At 52.0% G+C, this 26,018-nt stretch overlaps 1 protein-coding gene across 1 annotated transcript in view; it reads left to right on the top strand.

Annotated features, from left to right (window-relative positions):
* The first annotated feature begins 8,535 nt into the window (after window positions 1-8,535).
* MKLN1 (muskelin 1) overlaps window positions 8,536-26,018 on the top strand; it is a 361,241-nt gene continuing 343,758 nt past the window's right edge. Inside the window, exon 1 of the mRNA XM_062199265.1 lies at window positions 8,536-8,624. The gene's annotated coding sequence lies outside the window, so the exon portion shown is untranslated. The remainder of the gene's footprint in view (window positions 8,625-26,018) is intronic.

Raw genomic sequence — 26,018 nt, 5'->3', positions numbered from 1 at the left:
CACAAGCTTTTCAGAATTCGTTTCATTAATTCTGGTTGCTACTAGCAGCCCTGGGCTGTGTCTTGTTACTGTTGTGTTTTGGTTTGGTTTCAAGGGCAACAGTGGGAATTGAAGGAACCCATGATTGAGTGTTGTGCGTGAGGGCTTTTTTTTTTCTTTTTGACCCACCAAAAAATTCCACACCAAAGGTGTTAGGAAAATTAACCATAGTTAAGACTTACAGTGAAATTTCTTAAAATAGAAGTCCCCCTCCACGATTTCATAATTTATCTCGGAACGTATGCTGGGACCTTTTTTGTTTTTGTTTTTTGCAGACAACAGATCTGTATTTCCCAGTATGTTTTATTACTCAATAACTAGTTTTCATTTGTGGTAGAATGAAAGGAAGACAGCACGCCCTGGAAACAAGCGCTGTGGATGAAGACAGGCCTAGAGTCAACCACACACAGAGCAGGGGTGTCTGACGCCCAGGACAGACAGCACACCAGGTGTGGCCTTAGAAAGCCCTCCCCCAGAAGCAACCCTCCCATACACCCTCTCCCACACAAGCGTTCTCATACCTTCCCATACACATACGTCAGTCCAGCCATAGTGATCGGCACAATTAAACATCTGCTTCTGTTTACATCTTAAATACCCTCGTGGTGAAGCTTGTAACTTGGGTGTCAGGGTTGCCACAGGCAGAGACTTAGAGGCTTAGGGAACAAATGTCTCCATTCCTGCTTCGCATATTGAAACTGTTTTCTCAACACTATGCCATGGGAAAGGTAACAGCTCCAGTTGCTTTTCAGACTCTATTACCGGATGAAAATTACCTTCAGTTCTCCAGATCAAACTCTCTTACTAGCATAGTCCATGCGCGATTTTATTTCCTCAAAATGAGCATTCACGAACCAGTTCCTGGAAGCAAAAGTCACGAGGACTTCAAATTGATTCACACTTCCAACTCTCCACGCAACACACGCACCAAATCTTCGTGTGCCTTTGCCCCTCAAATCCATCAGCAAACGAGGGTAACAAGTCCTGCTACCTGTGTTACAGGAGCAGGGCAAAGTCACCGGGGTCACTGGGCCCTCCAGAGGCTGCACCCTTCGGGAGGTGTGCAAAGCCCATGTGGTTAGAGTGGGGGCCTGCCTTCCCCTCAGCTCGGCGGTACTGCCTCTGGAATCATGGAACAATCATTCACGCACTCAACAAACATTTACGAGCACTCCTACGTGGGAAGCACCATGACCCGCAAGACAGTCCCTGCCTCTCGAAATACATCTTCAGAAAGCACCGATTAAACTCACAGGATTTGCATTTCGCTTCTAGGGCAAGGGCTCCTGTCCAGTTTGTAAGGAATTACTGGTGACCACTCTGAACCTGCAAAGGGAAGCCCACACGAGCCACAGAAAAGCTCTCGGAACACACAGAGAGTCAAAACAGCACCCATGGGAGCCATGATGTCAAGCCCTACAAGATGAACCAACACTTTTCTTTGAGAGGCAGAATACCTTTGCCTGTTTGCATGTCGAATACTAGATCTAAATGTGAACAAACCCTCTATTACCGTGCTGTCCACTACAGCAGCTGAGGGCTTTTACCCACAAATCAACTAGAAACGCAGTTCTATGTGACACTGAACGGGCCCAGTGGCTGCCACCCTGAGAGTGCAGTGCACAAACCACCTCTGTGACTCAGAAAGCACTACAGGAGGGGGCTGCTCTACAAACACCCTGCTAATACAGGCTCGGGTGGATGGGAGGTGGAGAAGGATCTGCACTGTGCCGTAGTGACAAAACAGCAGGTCGGTCAGTAAGGAGTGCCACTTCCTCCTTCCCAAATACGACGAAAAGTGGTCACAACACCAAGCAGCCCCAGTGCACACCAGCAGCCCAGAAAACTGACGCGGCTCAATGGGCCAGTGGCAAACACAATTGGGAAGCAAGCCAGAGACTTAGTTCTCGTCCTAGATGGTGTGACCAGCAGTCTGTATTTTCTGCGTAAGGATTTGTTTGTGCATTTTTTAAAGATTATTTATTTGAAAGGCAGAATTACAGAAAGAAAGAGAGGAAGAGACAAACACAGAGAGAAGTCTTCCACCCGCTGGTTCACTCCCCTAATGGCTGCAACAACCAGAGCTCTGCCAAACAAGCCAGGAATCAAGAGCTTCTTCTGGGTCTCCCGCGTGGGTACAGGGGCCCAAGGACTTGGGCCATCTTCCACTGCCTTTCCCAGGCCATAGCAGAGAGCTGGATGGGAAGTGGAGCAGCCAGGACTCACACTGGCACCCATATGGGCTGCTGGCATTCCAGGCAGTGGCTTCACCTGTTATACCAAAACACTGGCCTCAGGAATGTCTGTTTTTTACTTGGCAGCATGAAGATGGGTGACCCTAACTACAACATGAATAACGCAACTCAAGCGGGAGTGAATTCAACTGGGATCCATGCAATAAACCTAAGTGCTTACTGTGTACCAGTGATACACAGATTTAAAAAAAAAAAATCACCATCCACACCTGTGAATATCCCAATTTACTGCAGGCTACAATGTATAACAATTACAATCACGTTAGGCTGTGATAAACACCTTGGGACCAGCAGGTATGAGGGTGATGCAAAAAAAAAAATTTATGGAAAAAAACACAGAACTTAGAGATTTTGGTGCAAAACTCCATGCATACAGGGGTCTTCCAGAAGTTCATGTACAATGCATATTACTCAATGACTATGCAAAGAATTCAGAAATTTCTTGTATCAAAGATAAACTTATCTTCCCCACAAACATACATGGAGAGGACACAGGGAGGCTACTTTTAAAGGGTTTCTGAGGAGAAATCAACGAAAACTGCCTAGAGGAAGCACCCGAATGGGAAGACGTGCAAAGGAACCCACGTGGGTGTGGCAAAGCTGGAAACAGATGCTTTACGTGGTGACACAGCAGAGGACGGTCGCAGGAGCCGCTTCCACCTGCGACCACAGCTGTCCCTGTTCACGTCGGCTTGCCTGGCTGAGTCTATGAACTCTCTCACCAAAACTGCAAGTCATGTGAAAACCAATCCAACGCCTAACAACAATACACCACGTCCGCCATGGGGCTGAAGATATTAGCAAAAGCGTCAAGAAAGGTCCTTATGACACAGGCCCATGTAACAAATACCACTCCCACAAACACTGGCAGGGGTATCTACTGCGCTCAGGGAAGCCTCCGCTCCTGTTACCATCTGGACTCTCCAAGAGATATCAATGGACACAGTTTCCAAACAAACGGATGCTCCACCTCTGCATGTTTCCACCAAGAGTTTATCTGCCCAGGAGACAAAAGAAACAAAGCAAGGCGAGAAGGAAGACAGAGGAGCCGCTTCTGCACACCAGACCAGAGCACTTTTTTTTTAATCCCTCTCCAACACGTTCACCACCGTGGAAGTTCATCTGCTCTTCAACTTTACACGAACCTTCCAGTCTCGAACTTCCAGGAAGCTGATCTGTCCAAATTACTCACGTCTCCTCGCTCCACCAAAAAATTCAATCTTAAAACAGAAGCCTACAGGCCTTAAACAAGTCCCCTCCCTTTAATAAAAAAGCAAAATTTAGGGGCGGGTGTCGTGGCACGGCAGGCGAGTCCTGGCTGCTCAGCCCTCTGCGACAGCGCCCAGGGAGGCACAAGGATGGCCGAGGACTTGGGCTCCCTGCCATCCAGGTGGGAAGCCGGGACGCAGTTCCGGGCTCCTGGCTTGGGCCTGGCCCAGCCCCTGCTGTAGCGCCATTCGGGGAGCAAACCAGCTGAGCCAGCGGATGGAAGACGCATCACTGCCCTTGAAATAAAAAATACTTTTAAAGAAACAAGCAAAACTTCCCAGTTTAACAGTGGAGAGGCTCTTGGGCGCACAGAAACGCCCAGGCCCACAGGCAAACACTAAGTCTCACGAACAGGCGAACGCACACTTTCAGGCAAGCAAGCCTAAGGGTTCAAACTGCGGGTTTGGGGTCAGCCTCCCTGGGTACTAACCAGCCAGCTCCCAACCAGCTCCCAACGCGGGGCACACCGCGATTTTGTCCTAAAGATGATCAGTTTCTCGACTCTGCTCCTTTAAGCTGGTCACCTGTTACGTTCTCAAACTCATCACCGCGCAGAAAAAATGAAAGGGGGCGGGGTAGGAATACGCACTGGCCAAGCTCTGGTTAGTAGGTCCGGCTGGCCTGGGGCTGGGACAGGGACAGGGACTGTGACAGGCCAGGGCCCCGCACCGGAATTCATTCTAGAGCGCTCCAGGTGCTCGGGCGCCGCAGGCGTGGGAGCGCACAGGTCTCCCCACGTCCACGGGGAGGCACACACCTGTCGGGTCCGCTGCACTAGCGCGGACCGAGGCCCTTCTCCATCCTCGCCGTGGCGACCACGGAACCCCAGCGCCACTCAACTCGGCGCGAGACACGCGCGCTCGGGCTCCGAGGGGGCCCCGCGACCCTCGCCGCCGCCCCGCGGCCCCAGCGGACGCCGCGCACCGCCCGCCCCCGGCCCTTCCGCCCCCGGCACGTGACTTGACACGCGCCAGCCGCACGCGGGCTCCACCAAAACAAAAACAGAGGAGCCGGCGCGGCGGCGCGCGCGGGTGGCCCGGGGCTCGCGGGGAGCGGGCGCGCGGGGGCGGCGGGGAGCGGGCGCGCGTCCCCGCCGTCGCTGCCCGGCGCCGCGCCCGCGCCTCCCAGCCCCGGGCGCCGGCCGCGCGCGCGCGCCCGCTCCCCGGCTGGCCGGGGGCGGGAGGGCAGAGGGCGCCACCCTGTTTACCGCCGGGAGCCGGGCCGCGCCCGGAAGCGGCCTCCAGGGAGAGGCCGGCGAGCGCGCCCCGCCCGCGGCCCTGCGTGGGAGGCGCCCGCGGCCGCGCGGACTCGCGCCGGCGCCGCGCTGTGGGGGAGGCCCGCGCGACCGGCCCCGTCACGACTCCGCGCGCGCTGGGCCCGCAAGCCCCTCACGTGGCCGCCGCCGCCGCCTCCCGGCCGCGCGGGCTGCGGACCCCCGCGCTGCGAAGGGCCTCCCGCGGCGGTCCCCGCCCGGCCCGGGACGTCAGCCCCGTCTCGGACCACCCGGGCCGGGGGGTGGGGGGGTGGGGCGGGGACGGCCCGAGCTGTCGGGAGCCCCCGGTTCCCACCGACGGAGCTCGCCCGCACCCCTCGCGGCGCCTGCCACGCAGCAGCCTAGCTGCGCACGGAAACAGACGTTTACCACGGGGGCGAGGGAGGGCTGCGCCGTCTTGATTTTTCCTCCCTGATTTCCAAAAAAAGGAAAAACGCGAAAACCCCACACCGAAGCCGCAGCTCCGCCGGCGCGCTGGCTTTAAGACTCCCCGCGGCGTCCCGCCGCACGCACCAGACTTACCCCGCAGCCAGGCTCGGCGCACGCACCTGCTCGCACCGCGTCCTCCGCTCACCGGGAGCCCCACCCACCCGCCTTCGGGAAAACTGCGCCCGGGGGGGTGGGGGGTGGGGGCAGCGGCGCTCCGTGGCACCCGTCCCAAAGTCACGAGGCGGCGGGGACAGGCACCCCTCGCTCCACCCGGGAGCGCCGGACCCTCCCGCCGCCATCACCCGGGCAACCCGAGGCGTCCCGCGACCCTCCCGGCGAGAACCGGGTCGGAGCCCCAGGCTCGGGTTCCAGGGGCGGCGGCTCCTCCTCCTGCGGCCCGAGGCGCCGCGACCCCAGCAGCCAGCTCGGCCCCCGCCCCTGTTTCTCGTGGCCCGCAGAGGTGGGCGCGTGGGCACGGCGAGAGTTGGCCGCAGGTTCAGCGGCGTGACGGGGTGGGATGTCCAAGTGCACACCGCACCCCCCTCCCGCGCCCTCCTCCTCCTCCCGGTCTGTTTACCTCAAGTTTGAATTTTATCTGCGCAACATGAGCTGGAATGCGGACATGGGGACACGCTCGCTCGCGGCCGGCCGCAGCTCGGGCGCCGCGCGCGTGCAGCCACCGCAGGGGTGCGCGTGGCCACACAGACATGGCGCAGCGCCCCCCAGGCCGGGGCGCGGAGTCCGGGGGGCAGCGCGGGCGGGCGAGCGGCAGGAATACCGCGGAGGGGGCGAGCAGGCCCCCTCCGCCTCCCGGGGGTGAGGGGGCGCCCCTTCCAGCCCCCTCCCCCCCCCCCCGCCCCGGGATCTCGGCGAAGAGCCGGCTTCCCACCCCAAGTGCGGCTGGGCCGGCTCCGCACCCTGCAGAACTTACCTCGGGCTGCTCACAGGCTGCCACGATCCTTTTCTCGTCGCTTCCTCCCGGGGCGAGGCGCGAGGGGAAAATGATGCGCAGGTCGATTTGCAGAGCGCCTGCTTGGAGAATTGCCCGTGGACGGTGGCGGGCAGCGAGCGACTCCGGACGCAGGTGCAGAGCCGGCCGCGGCCGCCGGCTCAAAGTTGTGCGCGAGCTGGGCGGCAGGGTCCCCGGGGCGCACGGAGGACCCCGGCCCCCGGTTCCCCCCCGGTCGCGCCGGGCTGCTGCGTGCGCCGGGCTGCCGGGGAGGTGGCGTAGTTTCTCTTCCTCCCACCTCTCGTCACTCACTTGTTTTCGTAGCCGTGGGCTCCCCTAATGCTTTCCTCTCCACGATGTTGTTTCATTATATCATGTCCATCATGTGACACCGGAGAGGCCTCTCTATGGAAACTTAAAGGGGCGCCCACGTGACTGCAGCAGCGACAACAGCGGCGGGACTGGCGGCGGCCGCGCCGGCGTGGGTTCCGCCGCCCCCCGGAGCCCCTCGCGGCCCCCGGGAGCGGCCGTGGCGCTGTGGGAACCCGGGGAAGGGAGCCGCGGCGTCCCTGCGCGCGCTGGCGAGCCCCGCAGCTGGAGCGCCCCGAAGCCCCCTCCTCCGGCCGCAGAGCCCACGCTCGGTGAAAATGACAGCGCGTGGCTCCCACTGCGTTTCCCTCTAAGAGCCACGAGTGTTCTCCCCGGCCAGATCCGATTTCACCGAGTCCGAGAAAGAAAAGCCGGACTGGGCCTTCCCCATGCGCGTTCAGTACCGATCGCGGGTCGAACCGAAGCGGCACAACAGTAAAGAGCAGCAGAAGCAGGCGTTGGAGACGTAATTACCGTCAGCGCCCGCTTGAAAGCTGGCTGGAATGACAGTCCTCCCGGAACTGCGCGAGGCCAGAGGCGACGCGGTTTTTCTCTCTTCCGCAGCTATATGGTTGCTGTGTTGCTGACAACAGTAAAAAAAAAAACTTGTTTGTGTCAGGAAGTGAGGTACGAAGATGTGACCTGGAAGGTATAGAAGAAACCAGAGTGGCAGTGTTTGCATCTTGCAAATGGTGACAGCAGCCTAGCTGCTGCTAAAAAAAGAAAAAAGAAAAGAAAAATGAACGGAAAAGGTAAAAGAATCAGAAAAGCATCTTTGTCCCTACACGGCCCGGCATGTGCCAGACACTAGAACCGGGTTACACTGCAAGTGCACGCTCATGCCGGTGTGCGCACCTAGCCGAAGAGAAATACAAGTGCGTGTCCAGGGCATGGGGAACCTCTCATGTTGCCATCATTTCCAGCATTTAACTGAAGCAACGCTTGAAGGGCATATTCAGGTCCAGAGAGATCTCAGCTTTGGGTGGCTTTGGCTAGTAGTGACTCACACCTGAAATCCCCAATCTTTACCCTAAAGTGGTTTTGGACCGTGGGGACTTCATCCTGCAAAGCTAAGCTCAATGGTGCCAAGCCTGGGTCCCAGTTCATGCTTTTCCATGTTACAAGGAAAGCTGCCTGGGTTGGCCACATGATGAAGAAACTTTGCAGGAAAGCCAAGGCTGGGTGGGAATCCACTGTCCTCTCTCTCCGCCTCATCAGTTTACCTACCCACCAGCCTTGACGCATCACCACTGTGTCCCTTCCATGTGCTAGCAGGTCCCCCAGGGTTCGCCTTCCCATCTCGTGCCTGGTTCACGCCTGTCCCCCTCTCTGGCCTTGCCTCCCAACTGAGTCCCTTTTCGGCCAGGGTGCCTGGCTCGGACTTCCCAAGTCCTCTGCGCCCCCTTTCCCAGCTCCTCGGCGTCTGCACTTCTCCCTCTCCCTCTCCCTCTCCCTCTCACTCTCCTTCTCCCTCTCTCTCTCCCTCTCCCTCTCCCTCCCTCTCCCTCTCTCTCTCTGACCTCCTGTCATCTCCTCCCCAGGCTGGCCCTCGCCTTCCGGGGGCCTCAGCTTACCTGTCTTTACCTGAAATGTCCTGCCCCTTTACTGGGGCGTACTCCACCCCTCCTGTCTCGTCCCATCCCTTCTGCCGCCCAGCCCGTCCTCCTGGCACGGCCCGGCCTGCTCGGCTGCAGCCTTATTTTGCTGGCGTGACCCTGGGCTGGGGAGGGAGTGTGTGGTGCAGCGTGGGGCCAGGCTCCCCCCCTGGGCTGGGGCCCCTGCCTCGCGCCCTCCGCCCCGCCCGAGGCCCGGGTGCGGCGCTTCCTGGGCGGACCGCGGGGACTTTGCTGCCGCAGCTCCGGTTCTGCTGTGTCATGCAACGAGGCGGCGGCGGCGGCGGCGGCCGGAGCTGGAGGGAGGAGGGGGAGGAACCTGATCCTCGCGTAGCGAAGGGCTGGAGGCAAACAGCGGGCTCCCCCAGAGCGGCCCCGGAGCAGGGAGGGCTCGGCCACCCCAGCCCCCGCCCCCTCTCGGGCACCGGGTAAGTGGGGCGGGCAGGTGGTCGTCTCGGGAAAGGAGCGCGCAGGGGACTTAGGTGGGGCGGCGGGGAGCAGCAGGAGCCACCGAAAGGGCCCCAGGCCGTCCTGCGGGTGGCCAAGGCAGACGCTGCAGTAATTAGGAATAACGCCCCGGCGCGGAGCCTGTGAGCCGCGCTCCCCCGAGGGCGGAGTCGTGCGTGCGGAGCTCGGGACGCAGCTGGAGGCAATGATTCTGGGGGTCTAGGGACGCGCGCCCCATCAGCCCCGGCGGTTTTGGGCTCAGACGCCAACGTACACCATATTCCTTGCAGCCTTGCCTTCTGGGTTGTCTCGTTTGAAACGAGGCACGGGGATGGGAAACCTGCCCAACCTCACTTTAGCCACGAAAATAAAGCTCTTGGCTCGGGGCCCTGGACAGGCAGCCTTTGCTGCAATTAAACAATCAATAGGAAAAGGAGCTTCGTTGCCCTCGCCACCCTCTTCCCCTGAGCTCCTTGGGGGTGGGGGGGGGACTCATTGGGCTCCAAGGAAAAAGAACACGAGCGCCCTTCCCTCGCACCCGACCCCCATCAGCCTCCGCTCCACACACACTGCGTGCGCCCCGGGGCTCACCCCGGCCCCTCTGGGGCCTGCGGGCCTGAAGGGCTTGGGGGGTGGGCTGACGCCCAGACCGTCCCCGACTCTGAACGCTGTCATCTTCTTGCCCCCTGGGGCTTTCAGAAGCAGACGGAGCAGTGCAACTTAGGGACGGGCTGGCCGCCGGGGACCTGACTTCTTGCACCCCAGTGCAGTTCTGCGCACCTTAGGATCACTACTGCTTCCCATGTCGCTCCTGGAAATTTCAAAGCATTTTCTGAAGCATCCTTTTTTTTTAATGTCAGTCGTACGTTTGGAAGTCAGGGGTTGACGGGATTAACTGAGAAGCTAATGACTGTCTCACAAGCACATGCTGTTGCTAGGGAACTCGCGTTCACCTGCTCTCTGTATTCACCAGCGCGCCGCGGGGAGACCACAGTGCTCAGGGTGTTATTACAATGAATGGCATTTGGTTGAAGGCATTCTTGCCTCGGCTATTGCATCCCGGATTATCATCGATGGCCTCACACCCACGGATCTTGTTTTCCTCATTTGATTTCTGGGTTTGCGTCACTGCTAGGGACACTCAGGCTAGACCAGTCAGGTTCACTTCCTGTTTCTCAGAACTGGTTTGTATTTGGTCTCGGAGCACTCCCTGGTAAAATATTATCAAGCCGAGTCTCTTGGAAAGAAATCTCTGCTTTTTGTTGAAAGCAAAGTATCTCAATGAAACCCCAATTCCCATGGAAAACATCATCCTTTGAAGAATAAATTCGACCGCCAGTAGCCATTTGAAAAATCCATTCTTGAAATGAAAAATCCAGAAAAATCCATCTTCTATATTTCTCTTAGCCAGAATCCTCATTCCTCAGCACTGAGACTAGCAGAAACTCCAGAGAGTAGATTGAAGTATGATATTTCTAAAATGCGGCACACACACACAAAAAAAGCACATTGAAACTGGGGAAATCATTTTGACTAAATAAGGCACAGAATTGAATGGAATCCAGGCTCAGGAAGGACAAATAAGCCTGGGTGAGCGCTGTGGCTCTCCAAGAACACCGTGTGATTATGAGGCCAGGCTACAAATAGGAAGCCCCATCACTTTGTGTACTAATTGTTACCAATTCCTCTCTGTCCTGGACAGGACAACCTTGTCTTTTTTGTTTGTTTGTTTGTTATCCCAGTTCCTTCCTCTTTATAACAAAGACATCATAAAGATAAGCACTAGGTAAACAGGTGAGTTCTGATGCAGATAATTTGTTTAGATGGGAAATAAAGCCCTTGGGAAGGGGTAGAGATAATATTGAGGAAGGATCAGCCAGGAAACTGGCTCCCACCGCTGTAGACTGGATGACCTTGGACAAGCCCTTGGAGGTCTCCCTCATGGAAGCTTAAATGAAAGTGCTGAACTAACTACAGGATGGGTAAGGTTCCCTACATTTACAAAATGCTGTGGTTAGGTTGAATTCACTACGTAGGACTTTATCTTTAGCAGGAGGTCGCAATGTCAGATATCAGCATGGAACTTTTGGTACCTTTCCAGAGAGCCTTTTGATCATGGGAAACGATTTGCTATTGGTACATCCATTTTTATTGTCAGGTGCCAAACAAATCTATCTTGGTCCTGATGTAGAAACTCTATCCTTGCTATGGCTGTGTCTTGGAAGCAAGGTGATACAAAATACAAAAGGATATAAGAGTATAGGGAAAAGTCTTTCTGTTACTGTACTTGTAGTTAATGCAAAGCTCATAGACAAGCAAAGAGGCAGAGGATGGAGGAAAGGTTACACCAGAAATAATCAACTGAATCCTCACGGCACCAACAGTCTATTACCCTTATTTAGTGATAGGCAAACAGTTTGCTTAGTGATTAGAATTTTTCAGATTCAAGATATGAAGAAGTAGCGTGAAGAAATGTGAGATTTGTGCTGGAGAGAAAAGACCTGACTTTGAAACTCGACTCTGCTGCTTTATCCATTATTGAGAGCCTGCGGTGTGTCAGGTACTGTGCTAGACACTGAGAATATAAAGCGAAAGGAGACACAGCCCCTTGCTCTGCAGGATCTTCTAGGATCATGGGGATACAGGTGCATACTGTGAACCATACAACCGGGAGACGGAAGATAGTGTCAGCAGGGGAGCTCAGGATGGGTCCCTTACCCCGAGTGGTTCTAGTCGGGTCCCTAACCACGCAGAACTTATCTTAATGTAAGTTCTGAGGGGTAGAGAGAAATAAGCCAGACAAGCGGGCAAGTGAAAGGGAAGGTATTCCAGGTAAAAAAAAAAAAAAAATTACTGTGTGTAAAGACCTTGGTAAAAAGGTGTCCCCTGGGAGCTGAAGTAGTGAGCTCCCAGCACCTGCGCTGTGCGGATCTACAGCAGAAGTCCTGCAGGCGATATCCACACAGCTCAGCAGGGCCTTCGCTGGGAAAGGTCTGGTGTGTCTCCCAAAATGCCTGGACTTCTCCTAAGTTCAGTGGAAAGTCACTGATGAATTTCAAGGCGCATAGTGAAGTAAGCAAATGTACCTTTTGAGGAAGATCACTCCAGGGCCAGCATTGTGGTGCAGCGGATCAAGTTGCTGCGTGTGACACTGGCATCCCATGTCAGAGTGCTTGTTCCAGTCCGGATGCTCTGCTTGTGAGTGATCCAGCCTCTTGTTGGTGTGCCTGGGAAGGCAGCAGATGGTAATCCAAGTGCTTGGGCCCCTGCCCACCACAGTGGACTTCCAGGTTCTTGGTTTCCAGCTAGCCCAAACCTGCCTGTGACTATTTGGGGAGTGAACCAGTGGATGGAAGCGCACACTCTCTCTCTCTGTGTCTCTCTCTCTTTCAAATAAATTAATCTTAAAAAAAACACACACACACACACAAAAGAAAAGAAGACATGGCAAGGATATGGTATAGTTAAGCCACTGCTTGGGATGTCCACATCCCATATCAGAATGCCTGGTTCAAGTCCCAAATACTCCACTTGCCATCCGGTTTCCTGGTAATGTGTCCAGGGTGCACCAGGTGATGATTCAAGTACTTGGATTCATGGCACCCTAGTGGGACACCCAGATGGAGTTCCTGGCCCAGCCCTGGCTCTTGCAGGAATCTGAGGGGTGAACCAACAGATGAAATATCTATCTATCTATCTATACATACATACATATATATATATGTATATATCACCTATTCTCTCCCTTTCTCCCTCCCTGTCTCTCTACCTTTTAGATAAGTTAATAACAAAAAGTTTTTTAAAGAGAAGAGGACCTCCTATGGAACCCTGTGAAGATGCCAGCATGTGCAAGGAGAGGGCAGGTGTCCACAAGGTGGGAGGAGCAGGAGTGAGTGCCGCAGCCCGGGAGGAGGGTCGGCAGGGTGAAATGCTAGAGAGTGACCCCGTGCAGAGGAGAGCTGGGCAGTGCGCGGAGTTAGCCTCGGCGAGGTCAGTAGTCTGGCTGGAAGAGGCCGGTGGCGGTAAAATGAGGACAGTAACCAGACTGCACTGGGTGGAGCCGTGGAGGAGAGCGGAGGAAGCAGATAGAGGAAGCGGTCTCCGCTAATCAGTTCATACCCTCTCCATGTGGGCTTCCCTGTAATGGAGTTAGCGTCTGATGATTCTTTATTATTAGAATAAAAACACTGACTAAACTGTGACCTTAAAAAAAAAAAAAAGCAACCCAGATAGCTACTAGAACCTGGAGATGAGAGTATTTGAGGGGAAACCAAAGCTCTCCTGTAGGGGAGTAGTTTCAATAAGGAAAACACTGACGATGCCAGAAATTTGGGCAAAGGGTATAATAAACACTGCAATGAAGGCAACACAGAAGGATCTTAAAATATGTAAAACTGCTCAGCCCTTTTCATTATAAAAGGCATGCTCATTGCAACTGCAATGAAATCTGTTTTATATATATGTGTGTGTGTGTGTGTGTGTATGTATGTGTGTGTGTGTGTGTGTATATATATATATATATATATATATATATATATCAGGTTGACAAAAACCAGGAAGTCCCCTACTTTGGCCAGCCAAACAGGGAGGGAGGCAGGTACTTTCTCGGGCAGAGGGAGGAGAAATTGGTACAGTTCCTAGGAGGGCAACCAAGCAGTATTTAGCCAGTCGGTAAGTGTCCAGAGCCTTTGATCTATCAGCTCTACTTCAGTGTGTTGGTCCCATAGATATACTCACACATATATCGAAGAAGGGCTCTTGTAGGACCATCACTGATACATTATTTATAGCGGTTAAAGACTAAAAACAGCCATCCACACAGAAATGGTTAAATAAGTGATGGTAGAGCTACACAAGTGAAAGGTAGCTATTAAAATACGTGAGGTAAGATAAGGCATACTGATGTGAAAAGATCTTTTTTTGTTTGTTTGTTTGTTTTTTGACAGGCAGAGTGGACAGTGAGAGAGAGAGACAGAGAGAAAGGTCTTCCTTTTTGCCGTTGGTTCACCCTCCAATGGCCGCCGCGGTAGGCGCGCTGCGGCCGGCACACTGCGCTGATCCGATGGCAGGAGCCAGGTGCTTCTCCTGGTCTCCCATGGGGTGCAGGGCCCAAGCACTTTGGCCATCCTCCACTGCACTCCCTGGCCACAGCAGAGAGCTGGCCTGGAAGAGGGGCAACCGGGACAGGATCGGTGCCCCGACCAGGACTAGAACCCGGTGTGCCGGCGCCGCTAGGCGGAGGATTAGCCTACTGAGCCGCGGCGCCGGCCGTGAAAAGATCTTTGTGTGTATTAATAAGCAAAAAAAAATTAAGATGAAGAACAACCTTGAACTTCTGTTTAAATTAATTATTCTGTTGGGAAGGCAGAAAGACAGACTCCAGATGCCTTCAACAGCCGGAGCTGGGCCAGGCCACAGCAGAGAGATTCCATCTACGTCTTCCATGTGGGCAGCAGGAACCCAAGTACCTGGGCCATCACCACTGCTTCCCATGGTGTGCATTGGCAGGAAGCTGGAATCAGGAGCGGAGGCTGCCCTTGAACTCAGGCGTTCGGATGTGGGTTGTGAGCATCCCAGTGACAAGTTAACCTCTAGTCCCAATGCCTTCCTTCTATTTCTTTTTAAGGGACGATGTGCACTTTTTGGTCTGCGGGAAGGGCAAGGACAGGTGTGAAGAGACCCGGGGAAGGGTATTTCAGTGGCTTGTGTGGGAGAGGGGGCTGCCCAGGTTAAAGGTGATGGCATGGGACAGAACTGTCCAAGTCAGCAGTTGTCTTAAAGAATGTGATTGATTGGGAAAAGGGGGTTGTGGCAGAGGAGGAGCCATCATGGCTGATGGAAGTGTTCTTCCACGACTGGCTTCGTGAGCAGAGGTGTCAGTTACCAAGGTGGGGCGTCCTGGGTCGGTTGTAGAATTGCAGGGGAGGCCAGAAGTTCCGTCTGAGAGGAGACGTGCACTGCAGGTTGTAGCTGAAGCTCCCAAGAGCCGCTGGGTCCGGATTTGTGAATCAGGAAGAAGAGTGCCTGGGGAGGGCAGACAGACTCAACAGGAGGGGCCGGTGCTGTGGGGTCGGGCCGCTGTCTGCGGTGCTGGCATCCCACATGGGCACTGGCTGCTCCGCTTACAATCCAGCTCCCTGCTAATGAGCCTGGGAAGGCAGCAGAGGCTGGTCCAAGTGCTGGGGCCCCTGCACCCATGTGGGAGACCCAGATGAAGTTCCTGGCTCTTGGCTTTGGTCTGGCCCATCCCTGGCTGTGGTGGCCATTTGGGGAGTGAACCAGCAGATGGAAACATCTCTCTCTCTCTCTCTCTCTCTCTCTCTCTCTGTAAATATGACTTTCAAATAAATAAATCTTTCAATCTTTAAAAAAGAATATCAACAGGAAAGTGAGCCCAGGACCAAACTCTGATCATTTAAAGACTGGATAGAAAAGAAAGGACATGCAGACCAGAAACCAGAGGAATGAAACCAGGAGAGTGTGGGGCCAGACACCAAGAGAAGAACCTGTTGTGGAGGATCAGCCTCTTGGGCACTGTCAAGAGTCTAGGAAGATCCCTGCCCTCCTCTTCTCAGACATCCTAAGCTCCTCGAGAGTTGGGATTACTTTATTTATTTTTATATCCCCTGGGGCTTGCCCAGTGCCTCACGCTGGGCAATATGAATGATGGATAAACTTTTGTTGGATTGGGAAGAGATACAAAGGCATAGGGTAGAATGTATGTTTAGGTCTCAAAAAATAAACAAACAAAACAGATTCCCTTGAAGTTTACTGCAAAGCAACTTGATTTTCTGAAACTTGAGGTTCTGCCCCTTTGTTTTGCTCTCCAACTGACACATTGATGGCGATCTCACGGTGCCAGGCTGTTGCAATATTCAGTGCCTTCTGGAAGCATTTGGTAAGTCATAGTCACCCGTGTGTCCTCCATCCAAGGCACTTTGATTTTTATTTAGTTCCTGGGTGATGACGAGAAGAGCAGTTTTCTTCTTCTGGTTTATCTGACTCCATCCCACCAGCCCAATGAGCTGATGGAGCCCGGGGGCGGTGGGGTCTGTTGGGGGCACTACAGTTGTGTAAGGCACTGGAAGCCCTCGGAAGCGTGCCCAACACCAGCTTTCCATCCCAGAGCAGAAGGACGCTGCATAGGAAGAGGCCGTCAACCTTTCAGAAAAGCCATCAGCTTCCTAGTCCCTTGTTTGTGTAAGGGTGCGGCTGAGGCAGCACCAACTTCCCTGAGGCTCTGTGGCGGAAAAGTTTGACTTTGTTCTGACATGGAGACATGGAGATCTACAGAAATAAAGCATGCCCTGGATTTAGACATTCGAGAAATGAAAATAGTAGCCACTGCTTAAACAAAGTTAAATATATTCTAGGGGCTGGCGCCGTGGCTCAGTAGGCTAATCTTCCGCCTTGCGGTGCCGGCACACCGGGTTCTAGTCCCAGCTGGGGCGCCGGATTCTGTCCTGGTTGCCCCTCTTCCAGGCCAGCTCTCTGCTATGGCCCAGGAAGGCAGTGGAGGATGGCCCAGGTCCTTGGGCCCTGCACCCCATGGGAGACCAGGAGAAGCACCTGGCTCCTGGCTTCGGATCAGCGCGATGCGCCAGCTGCGGTGGCCATTGGAGGGTGAACCAACGGCAAAAGGAAGACCTTTGGCAAAAGGAAGACCTTTCTCTCTGTCTCTCTCTCACTGTCCACTCTGCCTGTCAAAAATAAATAAATAAGCAAGTAAATATATTCTGACATCCTAGATTATTTAGTTAGACCAGAGATCAGCAAACTTTTATTTTTTTGGTAAGAATTGCCTTATTTCATTTAAAAGAGAGAGAGAGAGAGAGAGAGAGTCAGAGAGATTTTCCATCTGCTGCTTCACTGCCCAGTTGGCCACAGGAGCCTGGAACTACATCCGGGTCTCCCTTGTGGGTGCAGGGACCCAAGCACTGGGAACATCTTCAGCTGCTTCCCCACATGCACGAGCAGGGAGTAGGATTGGAAGTGGACCAGCCGGGACTCAAACCAGTGCCTTGATATGGGATGCTGGTGTTACAGGCAGCAGATTAACCTGCTGTGCCATAATGCCGGCCCCAGCAAACGTTTCATACAAAGAGCAGATAGGAAATATTTGAGACTTTACCAGCCACACGGCCTGTCCCACCTGCTCGGTTCTGCCGTTGGACTGCAGAAGCTGCCAGAGAGGACTCACAAATGCATGATTGTGGCCGAGTCCCAGGACGACTTAACTGCGGACCCTGGGACTCGGGTTTCACATGATTTTTGTGACACGAAACATCACCCTTCTTTTGATTTTTTTTCCCAACCATCAAAAAACTCGAGAACTATTTTTAGCTCCCAAGCTGTACAAAAACAGGGCGTGGGCTGACTTTGGCCTGTGGGGCAGGAGCCTGGCAACCTCAGATTTGGACAAACATAAAGATCATGTCATGAGAGAGATTTGCAGATTTCGACTACTGCAGAAGATCATTTGTTTTCATATGCATATTCCTTTATCTTTATTTTAACTCCTCGAGTTTACTTGAACACATTTGACTCTTTGGATAATAAAGTATGTCCCCTCAATTCAGTATTTGTTGGACATTGCTCCTCCTGTCCTGGCAATGCACAGGCACAAATGTAGTATTTTTGTAGAGAAATCCAAATAATTATTGCCACTTGACTATATAAACACCCAAACCAAGAGAAAACACAGTAGTTCTAACCACATTTTTAAACTGCATTAGTTCATTTATGAATGAGCTACATCTTACATAGTACAATCCTAGGTAATATGGAATTACACATAAAGGAGGCTGGAGAGTTGATAAGTAGGTAGGTTGGTAGAGGAAAAATCTAGTGGCTGAGTTCAATTAGAATTGATTGAGTGCATCACAGTAAATTTGCATAAATGTAGTCACTTAGAACAATTGATTCAAAGGAAACTAAGGTTTTTTAAAAGGTTTATTTTATTTATTTGAAAGGCAGAGTTATACGCAGAGAGACACAGAGACAAAGAAAGAGAAATCGTTCATCCACAGGTTCACTTCCCAGGGCTGGACCAGGCCAAAGCCAGGAGCCAGGAGCCAAGAACTTCATCCAGGTCTCCCATGTGGGTGCAGGGACCCAAGTACTTGGGCCACCTTCTGCTGCTTTCCCAGTCACATTAGCAGGGAGCTGGATTGGAAGTAGAGCAGCCAGGACTTGCACTGGTACCTATATGGGATGGGTGATTTAACTGGCTATGCCACAGTGCCAGCCCCCCAAGAAAACTAAGTTTCAATCCGAGCCCTTTTGTGTCCCAGCTGTGTGGCCTTGGGCTGGTAACATTAACCACAAAAGCTTCAATCTCCTCTTAAAAAAAAAAAAAAAGCAAACATCTGATTTTTATTTGTTTGAAAGAGTGACAGAGAGAGGTACCTTTCATCCATGGTTTACTCGCCAAGTGCCTGCAATAGCAAGAACTAGGCCAGGCCCAAGCCAGGAGCCAGGAACTCCATCTGGGTCTTCCACGTGGGTGGCAAGGGCCCACCCTATCCCTATTTTAAAAGGAAGAAATTGAGGGCCAGGTGTCTGGCATAGGAGGTTCAGTCACTGCTTGGAGTGTCCACATCCCATATCAGAGTTCCAGTTTGGGTGCCAGCTCTTCTGCTTTCTACCCAGCTTCCTCTAATGCCTGGGAGGTAGCAGGTGACGGCTCCAGTCCTTGGGTCCAGGCCACCCATGTGGGAGACCCAGATGGAGTTCTGAGCTCCTCACTTTGGCCTGACCCAACTGTAGGCATCCTGGGAGTGATCCATCAAATGCAAGACCTCTCTCTGTCACTGCCATTCAAATAAACAAATCTGTGAATAAACACATAGGGACAGTAATACCTGGGACAAACAGGATGGTGTATATAAATCAGTGAATACAGTACCTGGGATGTGGTGAGAAGTCAGTGAATGGCAGCTGTCATTGGGTTATGGTACTATGAAAGGATGTCACTTTTGCAAAAGAAGCCCACAGCCAAAGGCAAAGCGGGGTACCCTTGTAAGCCAAGAACTCACAGACACGTGAAAACCCATAAGCCTGAGGACTGATGCTTGCTAGAGAACATGTGGGTGACAACAAAGGCAGAGGGGACATTGCCACATGCATTAAAGCACCTGGCACGTTGTCTTGCTTTGTTGTCGCAAGCAACCAGCTCCCGAGTTATCCATGGAACTCCCCAAGTGGCCGGAGCTCCCCCAGTGGCTGGAGCTCCCTGGCCTCCCTAACACTGAGATGTTTGTGGGGTCTGACTGGTGTTAGCCCCACCATCCTGCTCCCCTCGGTCAGGTGAGCTCAGAGCCTCAGGGGTCTTTCAGTCCTCTTTGCTGTGCGCTCCACCTGCTGGCTCCCCAGTGCTGTTTCCATCTTGACCTCCACACTGGCCGTCTGTCCTCATTCTGCGAGGCTCTATCCACTTCACTGTGACTACGATGCCGCATTTAGCTTGGCTCTGACCAGTCCCCTTCCCCAGAGGCCCGTGTTCAGCAGTCCACACCCCTGCTCTCTAAACCATGGCACACAGGTGCCTTGCTCTCCAGAGACAACTCGCTGCTGAAGTGAGGCAGGACTGGGTCTCAGTAGCTTCCTGAACTTGACCTTGGTGTGAGAACCCCACCCAGCCCGGCTGCCCTGGTGCAGGCTGGCCCATGTGTTCCCAGCCCATCCCCTGGGGAGTACCCCCTCCCCAGTTTTGGCTCATACCCTCTCCCCGCCGGCTGTGTGTTGTCAGCCAAGCTCCAGCGTGCCTTGTGATGCTGTGATGGCAACATCAATAATGCTTTCCCATACAGATGACAAAAGTATTGGCACAGGGGCATGATAAAGGGGTAACAGAGAACTTCAATTTATCTGGGCACTGACAATCTCATTCTGCCGAAAAGTGAGCACCAAAGAACATTGGCACGACTTAAATTTAAACTAATTGCTTATTGAAAGGATACTAGTCTATGGTTAATTCTAACCAGCTGAGAAAAATGTGTTGGCGAAGTAGAAATGGCAAACAACTTAAAACATGTGACTGTGGCACCCTTGACATCGTCGTAACTAGAGAAGGCAATTTGCACTTGCTAACCTGACACAGAGAAGATGGGCAAGTCAGGAGAAAATGCGAACATGAGACCTCCTGGCCAGGAACTAGAAATAAAGCTCAAGAGAAGTTAGGTGACATGAAATGTGGATTCTTATCAGACCAGGGATTCCAACAGAGAAAGGGGAAACATCTAAAAAAAAGACCAGTGTGGGGCTGGCATTGTGGCACAGCAGATTAAGCTGACACAAACACCCCATATAAGCGCTAGTTCAAGTCCTTACTGCTCCGCTTCTGATCCAGCTCTTGCTAACATGCCTGGGAAAGCAGCCAAGGATGGCCCAAGTGCTTGAGCCCCTGCCACTCATGCGGGAAACCTGGAAGAAGCTCTGGGCTTCAGCCTGGCCCTGTCCAGTTGTTATGCCACCTGGGGAGTGAACCAACGAAGATTTCTGTGTGTGTGTGTGTGTCCCTCTTTGTTACTCTGCCTTTTAAGTAAATAAATCTTTAAAAATTTTTAAATTAAAAACAGTGTTGGCTCAAGCAGTGTTCTTATAAGCTAGCATTGTGAAAGGCATGAACAGGGGCAAACCGTGTTGGTCCAAGACCTGCGGTGGCCACGCTGAAACCTTGGGTAGTACCAAGCCCTGCATGTGCTATGTTTTTTTCCTATACATACATGCTTATGATGAAAATTTAACTTATAAGTCACGCACAGCAAGAACTTAGCAACAGTAACTAATAATACCATAGAATAATTAGAACAGTACACTGTAAAAAAGTTATTTAAAACTCAAGACATGTTTCCTTTTCTTAATTATTTTTTTTTAATCTGAAAGGCAGAGAGACAGAGAGAAGAGAGAGAGAGACAGGGATTTTCCACCCTCTGGTTCACTTCCCAAATACCTGCAACAGCCAGGGCGGGGCCAGGCTGAAGGTGGGAGCCAGGGACTCTGCTAGAGTCCCCCATGTGGGTGACAGGGGCCCAAGTTCTGGAGCCTCCCAGGATGTCCAATAGCAGGAAGCAGGATCTGAACAGAGACAGCTGATCTCACCCACTCTGGTGAGTGACTTGGGCATCCCATACAGCACCTCAACCCACTGCATCCCAGCCCCAGCCCCAGCCCCAAAGAAGGAATTTTTTTGTTCACTCAGCTCGGTCAGTGTGAACTGCCCTTGGCAGAGGAGGGGTCCACTTTCTGTCCTCAAAGCGGCACTGCTGCTGGGGACCACCAGAACTTAGTAAAAGCCAGAAAGGAGTTTGGTGCTGTATTCAGAAGGGTGTGGCCACCGAGGTTGTGGAGGGGCTTGGAGGAGCACCACTGATAGGAGACTAGCAGGTGCTAAAGACAGGTCTGAGACAAGAAAGGTTGGACCCTAAGAAGGGGTAAAGAGAGGCCATTGCCAGCGCACAGAAGCCACGTCACGGGATGTGTGTGAGACAGAGCGGGCGGATGGACATAGAGATGTGTGCTGAGAAGATTAGGCATGGCTGGGAAGCCAGAAGCGACAAAGGCCCTGCTCCGAAGATGCTCCGGTGTCTTGTCTGAGATGGGCTCAGAGCGAGAATGGCTTGCATTTGGAGGGACGTTTTGAACTGTGCCTGGTAGATATTATGTGTGTCTCACTCTGTCCTGTCTCAGAATAAATCAAGTGATTGACTCGGAACCCTGGAGCTCCAGGCTCCAATTTATTTGGCTTTGCTTAAGCCCAATGGAAGGCTCTTTTGAGAAGATATTTAGATCCAGACGTAAGTCTAGGATCACAAATCAGGAAAAGATGTTCAAAAGTGGTATAAGCAAGAACCTAGGTTAAAAAGAAAACAATTTTTAAAAAGATTTATTTATTTATTTGAAAATCAGAGTTACACAGAGAGAGGAGAGGCAGAGAAAAAGAGAGAGAAGGAGGTCTTCCATCCGATGGTTTACTCCCCAACTGGCCACAACAGCTGGAGCTGCGTCGATCCGAAGCCAGGAACCAGGAGCTTCTCCAGGGTCTCCCACACAGGTGCAAGGGCCCAAGGACTTGAGCCATCTTCTACTGCTTTCCCAGGCCATAGCAGAGAGCTGGATCAGAAGAGGAGCAGCCAGGACTTGAACCGGTGCCCTTAAGGGGTGCCAGCACTTCAGGCCAGGGCCTTAACCCACTGCGCCACAGCACCGGCCCCAAAAGGAAAAAAAAAATTTTAAAGGGCAAGGAATGGTCCAGTTTAGTAACCAGGGAACAAAGTAGCCAGGAGCCAGAGTCTTCTTCAGAATGAATTCAAGGGGTGGGACTGGCATTGTGGTGCACAATATTAAGTTGCTGCCTACAATACCAGCATCCCATATAAGCTCCAGTTCAAGTCCCGGCTGCTCCACTTCCTAACCAGTTCCCTGCTGATGTGCCTGGGAAAACAGTAGAAGATAGCCCAACTACCTGGGTCTTTCCCACCCACATGGGAGACCTGGATTGAGTTCCAGGCTCTGGCTTCAGCCTGGCCCAGCCCCAGCTGTCACAGCCATTTGGGGGAATGAACCAGCAGATGGAAGATCTCTCTCCTTCTCTCTCTTTAACTCTGCCTTCCAAAAAAATAAATAGATCTTTTTTTTAAAAAAAAAAAGTGAATTCAGGGAGAATTAGAGCTGTGGTCTATTTCTACTAGGTCTCTGGTATACTCTTAAGGAAAGGGTTAGAGAGTCCATAGATCAGTTGGCTGTGAAGGAGATTGTTCCAGCCACTGCTCAGACTTTTAGAAGCTGTGATATGCCATGTGACCTGGTTACAACATAAAGGAAAGAGGCTGGAGCTGGTGCTGTGATGTAGCAGGTGAGGCCGCTGCCTGCAGTGCAGGCATCCCATATGGGTACGGGTTCAAGTCCCAGCTGCTCCTCTTCCAATCCAGCTCTCTGCTATGGCCCGGGAAAGCAGTAGAAGATGGCCCAAGTCCTTGTGTCTCTGCACCCACGTGGGAGACCTGGAGGAAGTTCCTGGCTCCTGGCTTTGGATCAGCTCAGTTCAGGCCATTGTGGCCATTTGGGGAATGAACCAGTGAATGGAAGACCTCCCTCTATCTCTCTGCCTCTGCCTCTCTGTAGCTCTGCCTTTCAAATTAAAAAAAAAAAAAAAAAAAGGAAAGGGGCCATGTATTCTCATGATTTTAATTCTCGTAGCTACCATGTTTATTTATTATTTTCATGTACTTGAAAGGTAGAGCCAGAGAGACATACAAAGAGGGGGAGAGTGGGAGAGGTCTTCCATCTACTGATTCATTCTTCCAAATGCCTGCAACACCTGGGGCTGGGCCAGGCCTAACCCAGGAGCCCAGAACTCAATCTGGGTCTCCACGTGTGTGGCAGGGGCCCAGGCAATTGAGCCATCGCCTGCTACCTCCCAGGATGCATTAGCAGGGAGCTGGATGGAAGCAGAGTAGCTGGAGCTCAAACCAGGCCCTCTGATGTAGGATGCAGGGGTCTCAAGTGGCAGCCTAGCCTGCTGCACCCCAACACCTGCCCCTCACTTCCTATTAAATCCACCGTGTGGACACTTGAAGACAGAGTTCTTATCTCTGTTATACCCACACACTTTCCAGCTCTCCCAACCCTTCTGTCTCCTGGAATAGCTATGGGGTTCTGGGAAAGTTGACTCCATTCTCATCTCCAGCGGCAGGGCCTATAACCCATAAGCAGATGTCATCGCTTTGCCCCAGTGACCAACTAGGGTATGGGCACAGGTCCTAAATCCATCCCACCAAGAACTTTGCTGGGAAAGCCTGGCCGCAGACGCCTGCTTTCTGGAAGAGAATGCAAAGTGTGCGAACCTGGGAGTTCAGGGCCACCAGCCTGGCCCGAGAGGGGAGATTCGGTTGAGAATGGAGCTGTCTCCAGCGACCAAAGCAGAGACATGAAGGGCAGACTGTGAGGTCCTGTCTGCTTAGTGGGAGCCACCTGACGACCAGCCCTGGCCTGAGCCTTTGAACTTTTCATTTGTTCTGTTTGCTGTAGAAGCCAGCTTAAATTAGTTTCTATTTCTTTCTTTCTTTCTTTCTTTCTTTTTTTTTTTTTTTTTTTTTTGACAGGCAAAGTTAGACAGTGAGAGAGAGAGACAGAAAGGTCTTCCTTCTGTTGGTTCACCTCCTAAATGGCCGCTATGGCCGGTGCTGCACTGATCTGAAGCCAGGAGCCAGGTGCTTCTTCCTGGTCTCCCATGGGGTGCAGGGCCCAAGCACTTGGGCCATCCTCCACTGCACTCCCGGACCACAGCAGAGAGCTGGACTGGAAGAGGAGCAACCGGGACTAGTACCAGGCACCCCAACTGGGACTAGAACCCAGGGTGCCGGCGCCACAGGCAGAGGATTAGCCTAGTGAGTCGCGGCGCCAGCCCAGTTTCTATTTCTTGAAACCAGAGCTTCTCTCCAGGTCAAAAAGGCAAAACAAACATGACCAGGAAGGAATGGATTAAAGGGTGAAATATGGAAAATGCCCCTACTTAAGAGAAGTGATATATATTGGAAAGATCAAAGTGGCCTTAGCATTTCTTGATCTCACTGTAATAAAGGTCTTTGTGAGCAAAAAAAGTAAATGTGAATGGTATAGGAAAGAAACCAATGATATTTTTGATTGTTTAAAAAAGATTTATTTATTTTACTTAAAAGGCAGAGTAACAGAGAGAGAGAGAAAGAAAAAGAGAGAGAGAGGGAAAAATTTTCCATCCACTGGTTCACTTCCCAAATGACTGTAACAGCTGGGGCTGGGAGCTCCATCCTGGTCTCCACGTGGGTAGCAGGGCCCCAAGTACATGGGCTGGCATCTGCTGCCTCCCCAGGTGCACTGGCAGGAATGCTGCATGGTAAGTGGACTACCTGTGTCCTGAACCAGCACTCCTCATAAGCAGCAACTTAACCCACTGCATCACAACGCCAGCCCCCCTACAACTTTTTAACATTTATAGCTAAAAACGTACTTCTGAAAACAGAATTAAAAGACAAATGAGAGATTCTAGAACTTCATATATATGTATATATCTACATGTGAGTTGACAACGTTTAATGTCCTTAATATATAAACAGCTCTTGCACACTTATAAGAAAAAGATAATATCTCAAACAAGAATGGGTAAAGAATATGAAAAGTCGAAAGAAAACAAAAAAAGGAATTCAACTGGTCAATGACAATGAAAGTCCAGTCTCACTAATAATAATTAAAGTAAAGTAAATGCAAATACAAGTAGACGTGAGATGCCTTTATGCCTTGCAAGGTGTTAAGAACTTTGAGATGGTATCTTGCATGAATTCAGCTGCAGGGGAATAAGCGCACTCATACACTATCAGGAGTGAAAATTGGCACAAGGATTCTAAAGAGCAGTTTCACATTATGTGTTACAAACCTTAACATATGCAAACCATTTACTATAATTTCATTTTAAGATTTTATCCAATAAAATAATGATAGATCCAAGATTGAATGTAGAAAATTATTTTGTGCAGCTTTCTTTTAAAAAAGACATTTATTTAGTTTTTTTATTTGAAAGGCAGAGTGGCTGAGAGGAGGGAGAGAGAAAGAATGAGAGAGATAGAGAAAGAGGGAGCGAGATCTTCCATTCACTGGTTCACTCCCCGAATGGTCCCAATGGTCAGGGTTGGACCGGGTGAAAACCAGAAGCCCAGAACTCCATCTGGGTCTTTGACATGAGTGGCAGGAACCCAAGTAGTTTGGCCATCACCCGCTGCCTCCCCAGGCACATTAGTAGCAAGCTGGATTGGGAGTGGAGCAGTTAGCACCCCGATGCGATGCGGGAGGCAGGCATTAACCCCTTGCACCACAAGGCCTTCCCCAGTGCAACGTTCTTTAGAATATTGTATAACTGGAGGTGGCCTGCAATCAAAAAGAATTGCGGCATTTTCCTATGATGAGATCTATGCAACCATAAAAAGCAGGTTATGGAAGTTGTCACAACATCACAAAACGTTGGTCATTTATTTTTTAGTGTATTTTCTCAGAAAAAAAAAAAAAAAAAAAAAACTGGGCAGAGGTAGGCACTGCTGCTTTCTATGCCTCATCCCATAGTGGAGCGCCTGCTCAAGTCCCGGCTACTCCAAGCTTTCCATCCAGCCCCTTGCTAATGTGCCTGGGAGGCAGCAGCTGATGAACCAAGTCCTTGGGCCCTGCCACCCATGTGGGAGATCTGGATGGAGCTCCTGGCTCCTGGCTTCTGCCTGGCCCAACTCCTGGCATCTAGGAAGTGAACCAGCAGTGGAAGACCTCTCGCTCGCTCTCTCTTTCCCCCTCTCTCTGTTTGCATTCCAAATGACTAAATAATTCGAGTCTTAAAAAAAAAAACACAAAAGACT

The sequence above is a fragment of the Lepus europaeus genome, chromosome 1, assembly GCF_033115175.1.
Source record: "Lepus europaeus isolate LE1 chromosome 1, mLepTim1.pri, whole genome shotgun sequence".
NCBI classification, from domain to species: Eukaryota; Metazoa; Chordata; class Mammalia; order Lagomorpha; family Leporidae; genus Lepus; species Lepus europaeus.
Note: the sequence above shows the minus strand (reverse complement) of the source record. Positions and strands in the feature narration are given on the sequence as shown.